A 15420-nucleotide genomic window follows, 5' to 3' on the forward strand; every position below is an offset into this window, starting at 1 on the left:
GTGGCAAGAAGAGATAAATTGAGGAAAAAAGAAAGAGGGAGATTAAAGGAAGGGAAACACTACATATGAAAAACAGAGTTAGTAAGTAATGCCCCCCCCCCAAAGCTCTCATTTTTGTCCTTCCTGTTTTGTAACGGCATATGATTTTCTCATACAAGATTGCTTCTGTTAAGGATTTGGCCAATTTCTTACTGTTGGCATTACTTCAGCTTCCAGTATTAGAGTATCATTAAGTTGGCTACTATTAGCCCCATGATACATGTGGCTTTTTCCCTTCTTTTGGTGCCTTTCTCATTTAAAAAAAAAATTCCTACATCAGACTAGCACAGAGGAAGGTGCAATTTGAGGATACGCAGCATAGCAGAAAGAGAAGCGTCAAGCAATATGAGGAAGACTGGAGATAATCTGGTCAGGAGCATTTTCTCGGAAGTGGTAGTAAGCCTTTATTTATTAAGCAATAAAAATATGGCCAATAAAAAAAATTTCTGCCAGCCAAAATCTAGGGTGACCCTGATTTTATACCGATATCCTAATCATGTTTCTTTTTTAGGATTACAGATTTCAGCAGTGATCTTTATTTCTTGTGGAGAGCAGGTTTAGTTAATTGACTTCCAGAGCTGGTCACCGTTCCAAAACAGAATTCTGCCCTGTGACTAATGCAGAAGATATAGAGAGGGCCATCCTCTCAGAAGCTAAGCAGGAGACATTTGCAACATATACGTCTTGATTATAACTTGTCTCATGTGACTTAGTCATTGTCAGCAACCTGGGAATCATAAAAGGCACACAAGATGAATCAGAAATCTATTTTTTTTTTATAATTTAGCTTTCATTCTGTTACGTCTCTTATGTCACTAGCACAATTATTTTAAGATAATTAAAAACTGCCAGGAAGAAATACAGACTGTGTTCTAGGCATATTTTCATTATGAATATAGTTTTGGTTTTCAAAAAGTTTTCCAGTAACTTTATTATAAGACCTACTACTACAGTGGACATTAACCACACCCCTACATGTTTCTTGCTCTACTTAAAATTACTTGACTCAGGTATAATGCTGTTTCAAAGATTACTATTATTAAAAGTTCATTCTCAGTTCCATTTTTAATCTCTGGTTCAAGTTCTCAGCTGGTATAGACTGGAATAACTCCATTGAGTCACTGGTGCAGTGCTGATTTAGCACTAGGTAAGGATTTGGTCCCATATTTTTGGGAGTCAAGGAAGTCATAGTTGCACTATAGGATGAATTTGACCCATTTTATCCAAACAGCCACAGGGCAAATATAATGCCAATGGAAGAATACTATGCCCTTCTGTTTCAGAACCATAATGGTGTCAAAGAAAAATCTGTTACAGTTTTATAAGCTTGGTATTGTGGTCAGAGAAGCCTTGCAATTGTAATGTTGACAATGGGTAAGTTAAGGACTAAGCAGTGCTTGAATGGAGAATACCATTATCCCTGTTGCCTGCACCAACCTCTGTCTTCATACAGTATTGTAGCTTTTGTTGGCCTCAAGCCTCATTCAGCTGTCTGGACTTGGATTTCTTTCAGGCTAGATTGTGTCTGAATCCAGACTAAACACAGAAGATTTGCAATGAGTTGTAATGCTACATATTTCTGTTCCTCCCCTATAATTCCTAATTATTAAGAACTTTCAAAGAGAAAAATCAATTGCTCTCCAAGGTGATTGAGACTTATAATTTGTTTGCTTGATGTGAAGTTATATAATCCTTCAGCACATTACATGATTGTCCTAATGCATTAAGGTGTTTGTACTAATGAAAAAATGCAGTTATTACAAATGGTCCAGTTTTCATTGTGTTGTCTTTTAATAGCAGAAAGGGATTTTCTCATGATTAAAAAGGAAAATGGGTAGCAAAATAAGGAAGAAATTCTTGTTACATAAGATGATCCTCTGGAAGCCTAATTGCTTAAAAAAACCAAACAGGAGGTAAATGTTCTAGATGTTTACAGATTGAACGTTCCATAAGTATCTTAAGAACATTTGCACTCTTGAGGTAGCTAATTGCTGAAGCATCACAGCCATTTGTGCTGCCTGATTTTCCCCTGGGATTGACACTCACAACAGGATAATTCTTATCCTGATAAGAGTGTCATAGTAGGGACTCAGTGTCATTTGCTGATATGATATCAAAAATATCACCACAGTACTTATATTTGCACTTGTAATATTTCACAAGGAATAATAGTTAAAATTGTACTTTTTTTAAACTCAGTCATTTCCCCCCCTTTTATGGAACACCAGTGAGGCAGACTGACTTGATGGGTTTTTTAAAACATATTCAATGTGTAATGGATTTATTAACCAAACCCTTTACCCAAAGTTAAAAAATGCATTGTAATTAATTATAATGTTTTACTCTTGGTGCATTCTCCAAGTTGTATGCACCACAGGTGCAAATTGGTTGTCTTTGGTGGAGTTACACAATGAATACATTTGGTTCTCTGTTCCTATCACACTCTAAGAAACAAAGAACAACATTTGACTTTCTAACCTGTTTCACTTTATACAATTATAGAATGTGGGTAGTATGTCAGTGAAAAAATTTTCTTGCATAAAGGTAACTACAAAATTTCTGTAAATTATGCAAACTACATAATGAAACTCATTGTCTGCAGCTCTTCAGATTATATAAAGACGTAACTGCTGATGCATTCCAGGGATGATATAAAATACGTCAGAGAAAGAGAGATCAGCTGGTGTAAATCGGTGTAGCTCCATTGATTTAAATTGAGCTCTGCTGATTTTACACTAGCTGACAAGTGTTCATTTGGGTTATAAGGAACAAAGGAGGTAAGTCTGACTGCTACTTTTCTACAGCTTGAAGAAAACCTTTGCATCGCCACCTTTTAAAATGCATAGTAATGCATGTGAACACCTTTTAATTTGTTTCTATCAAAGGGTTTTGTTTGCAAAAGAAACAAATTGTGCCCAAGCAGGAAATACCCAAGAAGGATATTGAAACACTATTATTTGTATGATGTTTATATGAACCCTACTACTTTAAGAACATAAGAACGGCCAGACTGGGTCAGACCAAAGGTTTATCAAGCCCAGTATCCTGTCCTCTCACAGCGGCCAATGGCAGGTGTCCCAAAGGGAATGAACAGACAGGTTATCATCAAGTGATCCATGCCCTGTCACTCAATCCCAGCTTCTGACAAACAGAGGCTAGGGACACCATTCCTGCCCATCCTGGCTAATTGCCATTGATGGACCTATCTTCCATGAATCTATCTAGCTCCCTTTTGAACCCTGTTATAGTATTGGCCTTCACAACAGCCTCTAACAAGGAGTTCCAGAGGTTGACAGTGTGTTGCATGAAAAAATACTTTGTGTTTGTTTCAAACTTGCTAGCTATTAATTTCATTTGGTGGCCGTTGTTCTTATATTATGAGAAGGTGTAAATAACACTTCCTTATTAACTTTCTCTATACCACTCATGATTTTATAGATCTCTATCATATAACCCCTTAGTCACCTCTTTTCCAAGCTGAAAAGTCCCAGTTTTATTAATCTCTCCTCATACAGAAGCTATTCTATACCCCTAATAATTTTTGTTGCCCTTTTCTGAACCTTTTCCAATTCCAATATATCTTTTTTGAGATGAGGTGACCACATCTGCACGCAGTATTTAAGGTGTGGGTGTAACATGGATTTATATAGAGGAAATATGATATTTTCTGTCTTATCTAGCCCTTTCTTGATTCCCAACATTCTATTTGCTTTTTTGACTGCTGCTGCACATTGAGTGGATGATTTCAGAGAACTATCCACAATGACGCCAAGATCTTTCTTGAGTGGTAAGAGCTAATTTAGACCCCATCATTGTATATGTATAGTTAGGATTTATGTTTTCCAATGTCCATTACTTTGCATTTATCAACATTAAATTTCATTTGCCATTTTGTTGCCCAGTCACCCAGTTTTATGAGATCCTTTTGTAGCTCTTCACAATCCGCCTGGGACGTAACTATCTTGAGTAGTTTTGTATCATCTGCAAATTTTGCCACCTCACTGTTTACCCCTTTTTCCAGATAGTTTGTGAATATGGTAAATTGGACTGGGCCCAGTACAGATCTCTGGGGGACACCACTGTATACCTCTCTCCATTCTGAGAGCTGACCATTTATTCCTACCCTTTAGCCTTAAAGAACTGGAGAATCACCTATCAAACCCAATTCTAAACAAATACATATATGCCAGATGTTAAAAATACAGGGTCATATCCTCAGCTGTTGTAAGGGTAGTCAATGGAACAATATTGACTTACAGCAGCTGAGAATCTGACCCATAATGCTCAAACCAGCCAACTTAAGCCTCTATGGTTCTTGGCCCATGAAAGTTTCCTGGGTTTCACAACTTGAAGATGGCTACTTTCTATTCTGAGGTGGATGTTGTCCCTTTCTAGGCATTCCATTGTTTCCTCATTCTGACCAGGCCAATTTCAGACATTGGAGAGTAAATAAGATGGCAGCTTGTCAACTAGGAAAACTTTTAAAGGAATCACTGCTTGAACATACTCTCCCTGGCTGACCATTCTCTTTTGGAGAGGAGGAAGGGAGCCATTTTGGCCTCAAAATTTATCCTCCAGCTTGCTTTTGTTTGAAAAACAAAAACAAAAAACACCACAAAGCAAAGACCTAAATAAAAGGGCAGTAAAGGGGAGGAGATGGCCTCTCCACACACATGTACTCCTCCTCTGCCTTCTGCCACTTGCACTGCCCAAATGGCCACAGATATTTGCTGCTGGACTGGGTCCTTTGTTTTTAAAATGAGTTGAAGCCTCCTTTAAATGAAGTCTAATTGATATATTGCATTTGTGATGTTCTTATATTGGACTAAATTGCACATAAAAAGATATGGTGCACTTGGTCATTTTCATTTTGCCATTGAACTCTATCAGGGACCCTTTACACAGCCAGACAAATGCTTCCCATTACTTTATGCTCAAAGGCAACATTGAAAGTTACCTGGAACAGGCAGGAACAGACTTTTTCCTCCTTGTAATACGATATGAAAGTTTTATCGTATTAGGAATTTTCTGTCATGGCAAATTAGTATCAGGTCATATTAACATTCATTTTTACTAACATACAATGAAATGTGCTAACGTGACTACACTTTAGTATTGTATGGGGGGAAGCACCAACTGATATGCTGTTAATATATTAATATTAATTGCAATATAAATATTCCAATACCTCTGTTTTATGATGGGTGGGAAGAAGTTGTCAGGTTTTGTTTTTGTTTTTTTAATTTTACTAGACCAAGAAGTCAGCTTTTTCTACATTTTTTAAAAGCAACACTAATTTTTGGGTGCCCAACTTGAGCATCTTGGGCCTGATTTTTAGAAGTGCTGACCCCCCACATTTCTGGTTGAAGTCAATGGGAGCTGCAGATGCTCAGCACTTCTGAAAAAAATCAATCCAAAGATGCTCCAAGTTGGTTATTCGGAATCTGAGGCAACCAAAGCCAGTGTCCACCTCTGAAAATTTTGGCCTACCAGCCAAATTTTAAAAATTAATCTTCCAATGTTGAGCCCACAATCAATGGTGCAAGTAGGGCAGTCTGGTACAGTCCACTGTACCAGTAAGATATTTATAGCCGGTACTCTGTACCGGAAAGACACAGGAGGAGCAGAATGTAGGGCCTCCTGGAAGAGCTGGGGGTGGTACAGCCATGCTGGAAGAGCTGCCAACATGGGGCTGCCCAGCAGCCCCATGTTCTGCTCCTTCCGGTACTGTGGTTCCAGAGAGCCCTGAGCCCCTTCTTCCCCTCCCCCCCGGTAATGTGGGATGGATCATGGGGAGGGGACAGGGAGAGCGGGTCCCAGACTGGGGACAGGGCACAGAGGAGTCACATGGGGAGGTCATGTGTCCCCTCTTCCGCTGGTGCCCTCCCCTTTGTGTCCCTCCCATGAGTGCAGCGTACTGGTAAGAAATGAATTCTACTTGCACCACTGCCCGCAGTCAACTGCGTACCGAATTCTGTGGTCACAAATAATTACAGGCACAAAAGGTGGCATGTAAAAGTCTAACTATATGGTTCCATATACAATATTTGTCATCTTGAGCCTAAATATGATGAAAGCAGCTTTTGTTGCAAGATTTCAGCCTCAGCCAAAGTAGGCTTGAAAACTAAGCCTCTTCTGATCTTGGTTTCAAACAGCAACCAAAACTAGATGGGTAGGTTTGAATCCTGAGATTCAAATCTGAACCATCTCTGATTCCAAAATTCCAAGGGCTTTAGATTGTATGGTTCTGTGTTGGCCCATCTCTGATATGCCTAAAAGCTTTTGTTTAAAAACAAAGGGAAAAATAGAAACCTGTTTAAAATACCCAACTATGCAATATTTTTTAAAATTACAAATGCAATTAGATTAAATTGAAAATCAGTTTGCCCTGTACTCACCTGACAAATGCTGTGTGTAGGACTCTGTTTTCCTTTCAAAAGTTGATGTCAGGTACCTAAAACAAGAGCACAGAGTAATTTTCCAGTCCTGCTTTTGCAGTCTGTAGAGTCCGTGGGGGAAAAGCTAAGCAAAGGAAAAACAATCTTGAACCACAGGTCTTGGCAATAGATATATATAGATATATATTGTATATAAATAAATTCGGGGCATATAGGTCCAAATCATTAGCCCTGAGTGAACGTGTGGGCTGAATGCAGAGTAGCTCCATAGGGGGCCGTAAAAAGGTGAGGAGAAATCTTTCCTTACATAGTTGTATGTGAAACTGTTGCTGCTTAGGAAAGCCTGAGGATTCAGTAGCTACTGTTGGCCTAATATTCCCATTGCAGAGGATGAGGGGGAAGGATGGGAGGAAGCACAGGCAGCATATGCTCTGTCCCTCTCCATGCTGGTCCTACTGCCCGTGTAGTGCTGCAGGGAGGTCCTGAGGAGGTGTGTGTCTAATTGTTTTGAGGGGGAAATCCCCAGCACAAAATTATACACACCCAACTTGTGTGGTGGAACCATTCTAGTTCTACAGTCAGTGAGGAAAGGGCAGGATTTTGTCCATATTGTTTATTAATTTGGGTTTTTAACCATTTTGAAAAGTGCATTGTTGTTGTTTATCATTTATTGCTATTGTAGTTGTGACTAGAGAATGTCCCCATTCATAGATTAGGGCCCCATTGTGCTAAGCTCTGCACAAAGGTTTTACAATCTGAAATTCTTGATTTACAACCATCAAAACCTTGGCTTTGGCCCTGAATACATACACAAGCAAATCTTCTCAGAATAGGTCTAGTAGAAAACAAGTTGAAAGGATGAAAATGGGAATGGGCCATCCAAAAATCAAACTGTAGGCTGAAATATATGAGAAGAAAAAAAAAATCTTAAGAAAAAATTCCGGGCTACTATGGGAAGCCTCTGTTGGTTTAATCAAGTAGAGTCATTAAGAACTATAGCAGATTCGAGGCCCTGGCCTCTTAGTTCCAGTACAGTCCCCAGGAGGTTTAGAGGCTTGTCATCAGAATGGTCTTGATTAAAGCAGTAGCACATCTATCTATAGATTACTGCTCTCCATCATTATTATGTTATCTTTCTCTTCAGAAAGATTTTTAATTTTTATGTTTGTAATTATAAATGATTTACAGGGACATTCATTTCACAATGTGTTCAGAATCATTAAATTCACCTAGGTTGAATAACCTGATATTCACCTGGAATTAACCAAATCAGTGACATTATCTTGCTGAATTTTAAGCAGCTTTAGAAGTACCGAGCTTACACTTTTCTCTCGACTATATTATCTAATGAGAAAAACATTTTAATTGATAAGAGGTAATTAGCCAAGTCTAAAAGGTGCACACTAATTACAGAATGCTGTATATCTTGTATGTCTGGTTTCAGCAAATGTTTCCTGAATGATAGCTGTTTCCAAACAGTGTATTCAGTGATTTGAAAGGTTATTAGGAGATTAACTTTCCATACTAAAGGCTAAACTAATACTTATTATACAGATAATAGTTAGTGGGCCTCAGAAGCTGTGGAAGCCATTATTTTTCTGGCTATGAAGCACTAAACCATGAGGACAGTAAGACAGTGCAGGGTAACTAGCTCTGTATAGCTCAAAGGCTTGTCTCTTTGACCAGTAGAAGTTGGTCCAGGAAGAGATATTACCTTACCCACCTTGTCTGTATACATTTTGGGAAATTTGCAGGATGCCAAGAGTCTTAAGACATTTCCTAAAATTTTAGAGAAAATGTATGTTAGTCTCCCCTTCCTCTCTTATTGCCATCTAGGTTTGCCAGGTGTCCAGTTTTCTACTGGAAAGTTCAGTCAGAAAGGGGACCTGACAGTGTCTGGTCAGATGTACTGACCAGCGCCAAAATTTCAGTTACTGGGGATGTGGGGGAGGCATTGGGTCATCAATCCGCACCAGCCCCTGCTCAGCCGGGACCACCTCCTACCTGAAATGGCATTGGCCATTGTTGGATATAGAATACCAGACTAGATGGACCCTTGTACTGATCTCTTATGGCAATTTGATTAGCACTCCCTGTTGGAAGCTAAGAGAAAGAAGGGAGAGCAGGAGTTGCCTGTTCAGGGAGGCTGGATTTGGTAACAAGTGTGGCAGAGCTCCTACTTGTCCCTGTGGGTCCCGTGCTTCCAGGCAGTTTATGATAGCCTCAGAGGCTCACTGCAACCCTCCATGTAGCCCCTCTCTTTCTAGGGCCAGGGTTACAGTCTGGTTACTGAGCCCTTTTCATCATAAGCCAGCAAAGAGGTTGGTGAGAGAACTTCCACAGTCTCTGTTGTCCCTACAAGCTTATTCCCAAACTGTTTAGCCTCCTGTTCTGACAGGGGCTTGTCCCTTCCCAGGAGATGTTTCTGTAGTGGCAGGTTGGGGGGAACCCAGGCCCTCCCTCTACTCCGGGTTCTGGCCCAGGGACCCTAATGGCAGCAGCTGTTGGCAGCTGCCCTTTCACTACCAGAGTTGCTACATTTCCCTGCGCCTCTTCCCCACAGCTTTCCCGCTTCTCTCTCTTAATGCCTTCTTCACCCTTACCTTAGGGCTCCCTTTTCAGTAGCTTGAGGGTATCTTCATTACCCAGCCCTTCAGCCACACTTGCTCTCCTCAGCCTGACCGGAATGAGCCCTTTTATAGTATCAGATGAGCCTTAATTAGAGTCAGGTGTTCACATTAGCTTAATGGCCTCACCTGACTCTTTGCAGGTTAATTGGAGTCAGGTGTCCATCCTAGCCTGGAGCAGCCCCTGATCTGGTCAGTCAGGGAATAGAAAACTGCTTATCCAGTGGCCAGTATATCTGCCTTCTACTACTCTGCTGTACCCGGATCCCAATAAGACCCGGATCCCAATAAGTCTACTCTGCTGTACCCCCCGGTGGGCCGGCCTCTATTCCACCTTGGTCCCGAGGCCCGCCGGGGATATCAGTTGGCGGCTCCTTCACGGGGCCGTGAGCATGGGCATGTACTTGGCGCGGTTCACCACAATCCCAGACACCTGCCCCTTTTGCGGCATGAGGGAAACCCTGGCACTCGTCTACCTAGAGTGCACCAGACTGCAGCCCCTATTCCGGCTCCTCACGAATATTTTGTGAAGATTTTGGTTGCACTTTTCCCCTCACATTCTTATCTATGCACTCCCTGTCCGTGGCCCCACCAAGTCGCGGGACCTCCTGGTCAACCTCCTCTTGGCCCTGGCTAAAGTGGCCATCTATAAAACCAGGGTGAGGAGGTTGGCCGATGGAATCTCCTGTGACTGTGGGGCCTATTTCCGATCCTCCGTCCGTTCACGCCTCCGGGCAGAGTTCCTCTGGGTGGCGTCCACTGACTCCCTTGATACCTTCGAGGAACAGTGGGCGCTGTCCAGGGTTTTCTGCTCAGTGTCCCCGTCCGGTTCTCTTCGTTTGACCCTTTGACCGCACTCCTGTCCCTGTTGTTCATTAGTTGTCCCCCGTAATTATTTGGCACCTAAGAATTACATCATTCAGTTACCATCAGAACTATGGAGTCCAGGATGCAACCCAGAATCTAAATTCTGAACACCTAGAGGCAGATGAAACAGATCTTTTTAAAAAGAATATGTTTTTGCATTTTGCAAGATGTGACATATCAATGTGCTCACATAAAAAATAAATGCATCGGACACATTAGGAAATAATATACAAACAGTGTTTGACATAGGCTATTTTTGTTGCATGCTCCTCTGAATATAACTAGAAATATACTTTTGCATTTCTGGGTACTTAAGAATGCTCTTATATATACATGCTGTACAAAGACGACTGCAGGTCATCTAACAAAGATATACTGGAGTATGTCTAAACACTTTATCCTGATGGCACATCTGATTTTCAGAGATGCTGGCCTCCCAAGGTCCTGGGGGCCCTTAGCCCCTCTGACAGTCAGTCTCTATGTTTTTAATGAAAAGAATTCTGAAATGTAGATGGAAGAGTTCTGCACACTGTGGGCTAATTTGGCACCTTGCAATCCAGCCAGACAACACAGGCAGGGGGAGGGCACAGGCAGCTTTATTCTACCTTTGCACTCTTCTAATTCTGGGGACCTACCTGGCCCCTAGTGCAACTCAGAGCAGCTCCACACTCCTCCCTCTCCTGACATACACAGGAAATACGCCTGTGCTGGGGCTGTACAGGAGGGCTGCTCCATTAGCTCTGTGTCCATGGGGGGGAACCCTGAAATGCATGAGGCATTGCCCAGGCAGCTATTCCCTCATTATATCAATGGCATAGCTTAGAGAGGCCATAGTGAGGTGTGTGGAATTTCCACAACAACAGTCCCATGTGCGTGATTTCCACAACAACGAGTATTCTGTGTGTATGTACATGTGTACATACACAATACCATTAGGAAAAGGATACTTTTTACCTACTGTGCCTTTAAGGTTAAAGTATAAAAATTCAGTTAGTTGAGAAAGTAATAAAATAATTCAGCCACACCACCAAATCTCAGCACAGTGGCCAGGATTGGCCCTCAGTACCACATAAGCCCCTGGGTGTGGTCTGCACTGAGGGGCTGCAGATGAAATGAACAGACAAAACTGGTGTGCACCCTTTATATGCTGTGGAAAGGGTTCCTGCACTAATCCCTCACAGGCTGGCATGGAACTTGCACTAGGGACAGGCCAGAGGAGGGAATCATAGGGTCCCCAATATCCATTGTAACTGGCACAGGGGCGTATGGGTCAGAATAGCAGACAGAGAGAGAGTAAGTGGTCTTCCAGGCAGGAGCAGCAGCAGGACTGGAAGAGGTGAGTTGGATTTCCTCTATCCCACCCCTCTGCATTCAATCCTGAAAATTTGGATTTTATGCAGATAGAGTGAATTTCACCTTTTGTGTTCTGCTCTGCTTGTAGACATATTATGCAGATCTACTCTTTCTAAGAGACATATTCCATATTAGTGCCACACCCACGATTTACACACTATGTACACTGGTTGGCATTGATCGTCATGTTCCTCCTACACATTTTTAAGATACCAATCTATTTCCCCATGTTATTCCCCCCCACACACACACACTGTTCCTCAGACATTCTTGTCAACTGCTGGAAATGGCCCACCTTGATTATCACTACATAAGGTTTTCTCTCCTTCCCCTTCTCCCCCCGCCCCTCCTGCTGGTAATAGCTCATCTTAAGTGATCAGTCTCCTTACAGTGTGTATGGTAACACCCATTGTTTCATGTTCTCTGTGTATATAAATCTCGCCACTATATTTTTCACTGAATGCATCCGATGAAGTGAGCTATAGCTCACGAAAGCTTATGCTCAAATAAATTTGTTAGTCTCTAAGGTGCCACAAGTACTCCTTTTCTTTTAATCTGAACCAAGTTTCTGGAACCCATTTTTAGAAGTAGTTTTAGTTGTTGCCTAAAATTCCCACATTATAACCACCTACAAGTCCCACCCAAGGTGAAGTTCCCCTATCTTTCACACACAGATTGGCATGCCATATTGCAGATCCTCAGATAGTATAAGCTGGCATAGTTCCTCTGAAATCAATGGAGCTACACCAGTGGAAGATCAGGCCCTTTACTTATTTAAAACGCTTGTTGGTTTTAAAAAAAAGTAAAATTCCTGTAAGTTAAGAAGAAAGACCAAATTGTTCCAAGCTGTTTTCAGCTGCTCTAGAGGGGGGAGGTACTGGTCTCAGTACAATAGCATTTTAAAGAGTGACAGAGATGAGAAAACAAATCCGTTTGGTTTGGAGTGGAACAGAATGAAAGACAGTTTAGAGCGGGCCATTTGGATTTACAGAGGCCTGTAAAAAAGAGCTAGTTTCCCTCTTTCTCTAATAGAAATGGGAGCCTATTGGAAGGGGAAAGAAGGGAGATGCAGCCATATTGGGAGCTAATGAGAATTCCATCAAAATGCCAATAAAAAAATTTGAAATCCACTTTCAAAAATGCCTAAGTGACTGAGGAGCACAGGGCCCATTGAAAGCTTTTGAGAATCTCACTCCCAAGCCAGTTTTTTAAAAGTATGATATTCCTTGGTCCAGTTTGCCTTTTCCTACTAGCAGAAAGCTTTTTAAAAAAAAAAAAAAAAAAAAAAAAAAGAGTTAAAATTGGGTGAAAAATGTATAACTGGGTACAACTGTTAATTTAAAAGAGGCTAGCTAGTAGGGCTTCCTGCTTGGCTACTGTCCCAAAATGTCTGATATTCCTTAGCATTTTTTTTTGTTTCCACACCAGAAGTCATTCCACACCAGAAGTCACCAAAAACAGATTGGAGAAAACTAATGAGAAATGACCATTGCTGAAAAATGTTAATGTGGAGTGGGAGCCATTTAAAGAACAGTAAGAGATTTTTTAATATAAGTTCAGTCCAGTAAATCAGTGTCAAAATTACAACAGAAGCCAACATGGCCCAACACAGCTATATGGAACAATATGTATGATAAACAAAAAGCTTCTGAACCCATCCCCAGAATATGAGAAGTGAAGGATTTGATGAAGAGTTAAAAAAGAAAATAAAAGTAAAGCAAGTAAAATAAATTAATTAAAAATAATCAGATATGAATCATATAGTGTAGCAAATCTCTTAACTCACAGGGTAAGGTTGTTAAAAGTATATACCAGATAAAGACAAAGAATCAAAAACTGACTTTTTAAAATGAGAGTGGAAGATCTGAGATGGAAACAGGAACTAGCAGAGACATCTCCCCCTTGATGCTCTGAACTGCTTGCATCACTGAGGGCTGTGCAGCGTTACTACTTCCACCCCCTCACAGGTTGGTCGAGAGCAGGTAGCCAAGGAGATTTCATCCCCCTGGATCAAAAGGAGGAACCAAGAAAGAAATTGGAATTTCTGAGCCACAGTTCCTTCCCTTGGCTGTTGCAGCTATGCATTGCCCACCTCTATGAAGGGTAAGACGTAAAGGGCCTGGTTCTCATTAGGCCCTAATTCTCTGGGGCAGATTCCATACCCGTGATTAATTCCACTCATGCAGTAGATTGAGGGCTGCGGGGAGCTGGTTGTAGCTCCCTGGTACACAACCCTGGTGCAAGGTGCAAGGTAGGGTTGCACAGGAGCTGTTCTCCTGTACATCACTGGTTATATTCCCTCAGAAACATCATGGCAGAGAATTGGGCTCCCATCCATCACAATTCCTCCCCTTTGGGTCCTGCCTGTGCATCCCCTCCAGAATGTTCTCAACAATTTCCCACTCTTTGGTAGGATGGCAGCAGGCACAGGATGTGATGGAGAGTTCCGTTACACAGGAAAAGTTCTCCACTGCCTATTTAAAGGCCAATTTGCACCACATTAGAGGCACAAATTATGTGGCTTTGATAGATTTGTGAATCTGACCATCTTTCTTACCCTTTGCTAATGAATGAATGTGAATAGGTCAAATTCATCAATGGTGTAACACCACTGAAACCAATGGAGTTACACAAGGGATGGTTTTGATCTCATTTGTCTAACTCAGATGTTACTATACCGACGGGAGAGCTTCTTCCATCGGTGTACTTAATCCACCTCCCTGAGAGGCAGTAGCCATGTTGACGGGAGAAGCTCTCCCATTGACATAGCTCTGCCTAAACAGGGGTTAGATCAGTATAATTACTTCGCTCAAGGGTGTGGATTTTTCACACCCCTGAGCAACATAGTTATACCGATATAGGTCTGTAGTGTAGATCTGGTCTTGTTCTCAAGCAACAGCACAATGGTCTCACTGCACATTAAGCAGTAGGGACCACTGTCTAGTTTGCTGGAAAACCTGTGCACCCCTTTTAAGGGCTAGAGAGACAGGGAGTGACTGTCTGCTGCAGCAGCAGACCAGGTCAGACAGAAGTCCCCCGGGTATATATTGATATGACTATGGAATTACCTGCACTGTCCATTTGTATGTGCCAGGTGCTCCCAGACATTTAAGAATACAGTTGTGGCCTAATTAGACCACATCCAGTGTCTCCTGTCCTTCTTCCAACACAGCCAGACAAAGCTATTTAGCTTGCAAATGCTAAAGAGGAATGTTTAAATCCAAACAAAAAGCTGTTTCTAGTAAAATTTGCAATGAAAAATGGAAACATCAATATTAAGAATTTTTTTCTTTCAATAAAAGCTAAATTTTGAGCCTAAATTTTCTGACAGCAACCCTAATTCAGCAAGATACTTAAATATATGCATAACTTTGTAGTCCTGTCCCAGTCCCACTGACTACTCATACACTTAAAGTCAGGCATGTGCTTAAGTATTTTGCTTAATCAGGATCCAGTTACTATTTAAAAATTAAGATTGCATGGTGACAAAGCATGGGGCAGTGGGAAGCTGTGTCACTCCAAGCAGGAAGTAAACTGCGCCAGATCTCTTCCTACTGTAATTTGCTTCCCTATCCCCCTCAGCTCAGCTGTGCATGGGAGGGGGAGTAGCAGCCATGCAGCAGCACCATCAGGGGAGGAAAGGGTGATTTATTCCCTTTTCTACACAGGGGTGTAGAACAGCTCATAACTGAGCCCTAAGGAAGCACTGAGACCAGACGTCATATATCCAATAGATGAAAAAGAAATGGAAACTTAGAGAAGTCTTCACTAACATTTTATAAGTTCACATAGTTCAAGAGGCATCCCTGAAGACAAGAAAGAGACCATCATAATGCCATTAGTTAAGAAAAAGCCTAGGGAAACTGAAAACATAAATACAGAAAGCATAAAAAACTGCTTTAGGAGACCAAGTGGGGGAACACTTTTTAAACAAGTGTACTAGTGGTTCAATTAGGGATCTCAAACATGCCAGAAGGAGAAATTCTCTAAGGGTATTACCACCAGGATAGACAAAGGGGAGGCAAGGGAGATCTTATATGGAGATATTCAGAAACACTTCCAAAAGTTCTATGTTGGAAGTTAAGTGCATAAAGAACAATTTAGAGCAGGAAATAAATTACTGCAGGGATACCCAC

At 41.5% G+C, this 15420-nt stretch overlaps 1 long non-coding RNA gene across 1 annotated transcript; it reads right to left on the reverse strand.

Moving 5' to 3' along the window:
- Positions 1 to 450: 450 nt before the first annotated feature.
- On the reverse strand, positions 451 to 9094 carry LOC119857638. The gene is made up of 4 exons (XR_005293649.1): positions 9041 to 9094; positions 8161 to 8216; positions 6438 to 6493; positions 451 to 766 (listed from the first exon to the last, which is right to left on the reverse strand). It is a non-coding gene; the product is annotated as an uncharacterized LOC119857638 (long non-coding RNA).
- Between the last annotated feature and the right edge of the window lie 6326 nt (positions 9095 to 15420).

The sequence above is a fragment of the Dermochelys coriacea genome, chromosome 6 (assembly GCF_009764565.3).
Source record: "Dermochelys coriacea isolate rDerCor1 chromosome 6, rDerCor1.pri.v4, whole genome shotgun sequence".
Classification (NCBI taxonomy): Eukaryota; Metazoa; Chordata; order Testudines; family Dermochelyidae; genus Dermochelys; species Dermochelys coriacea.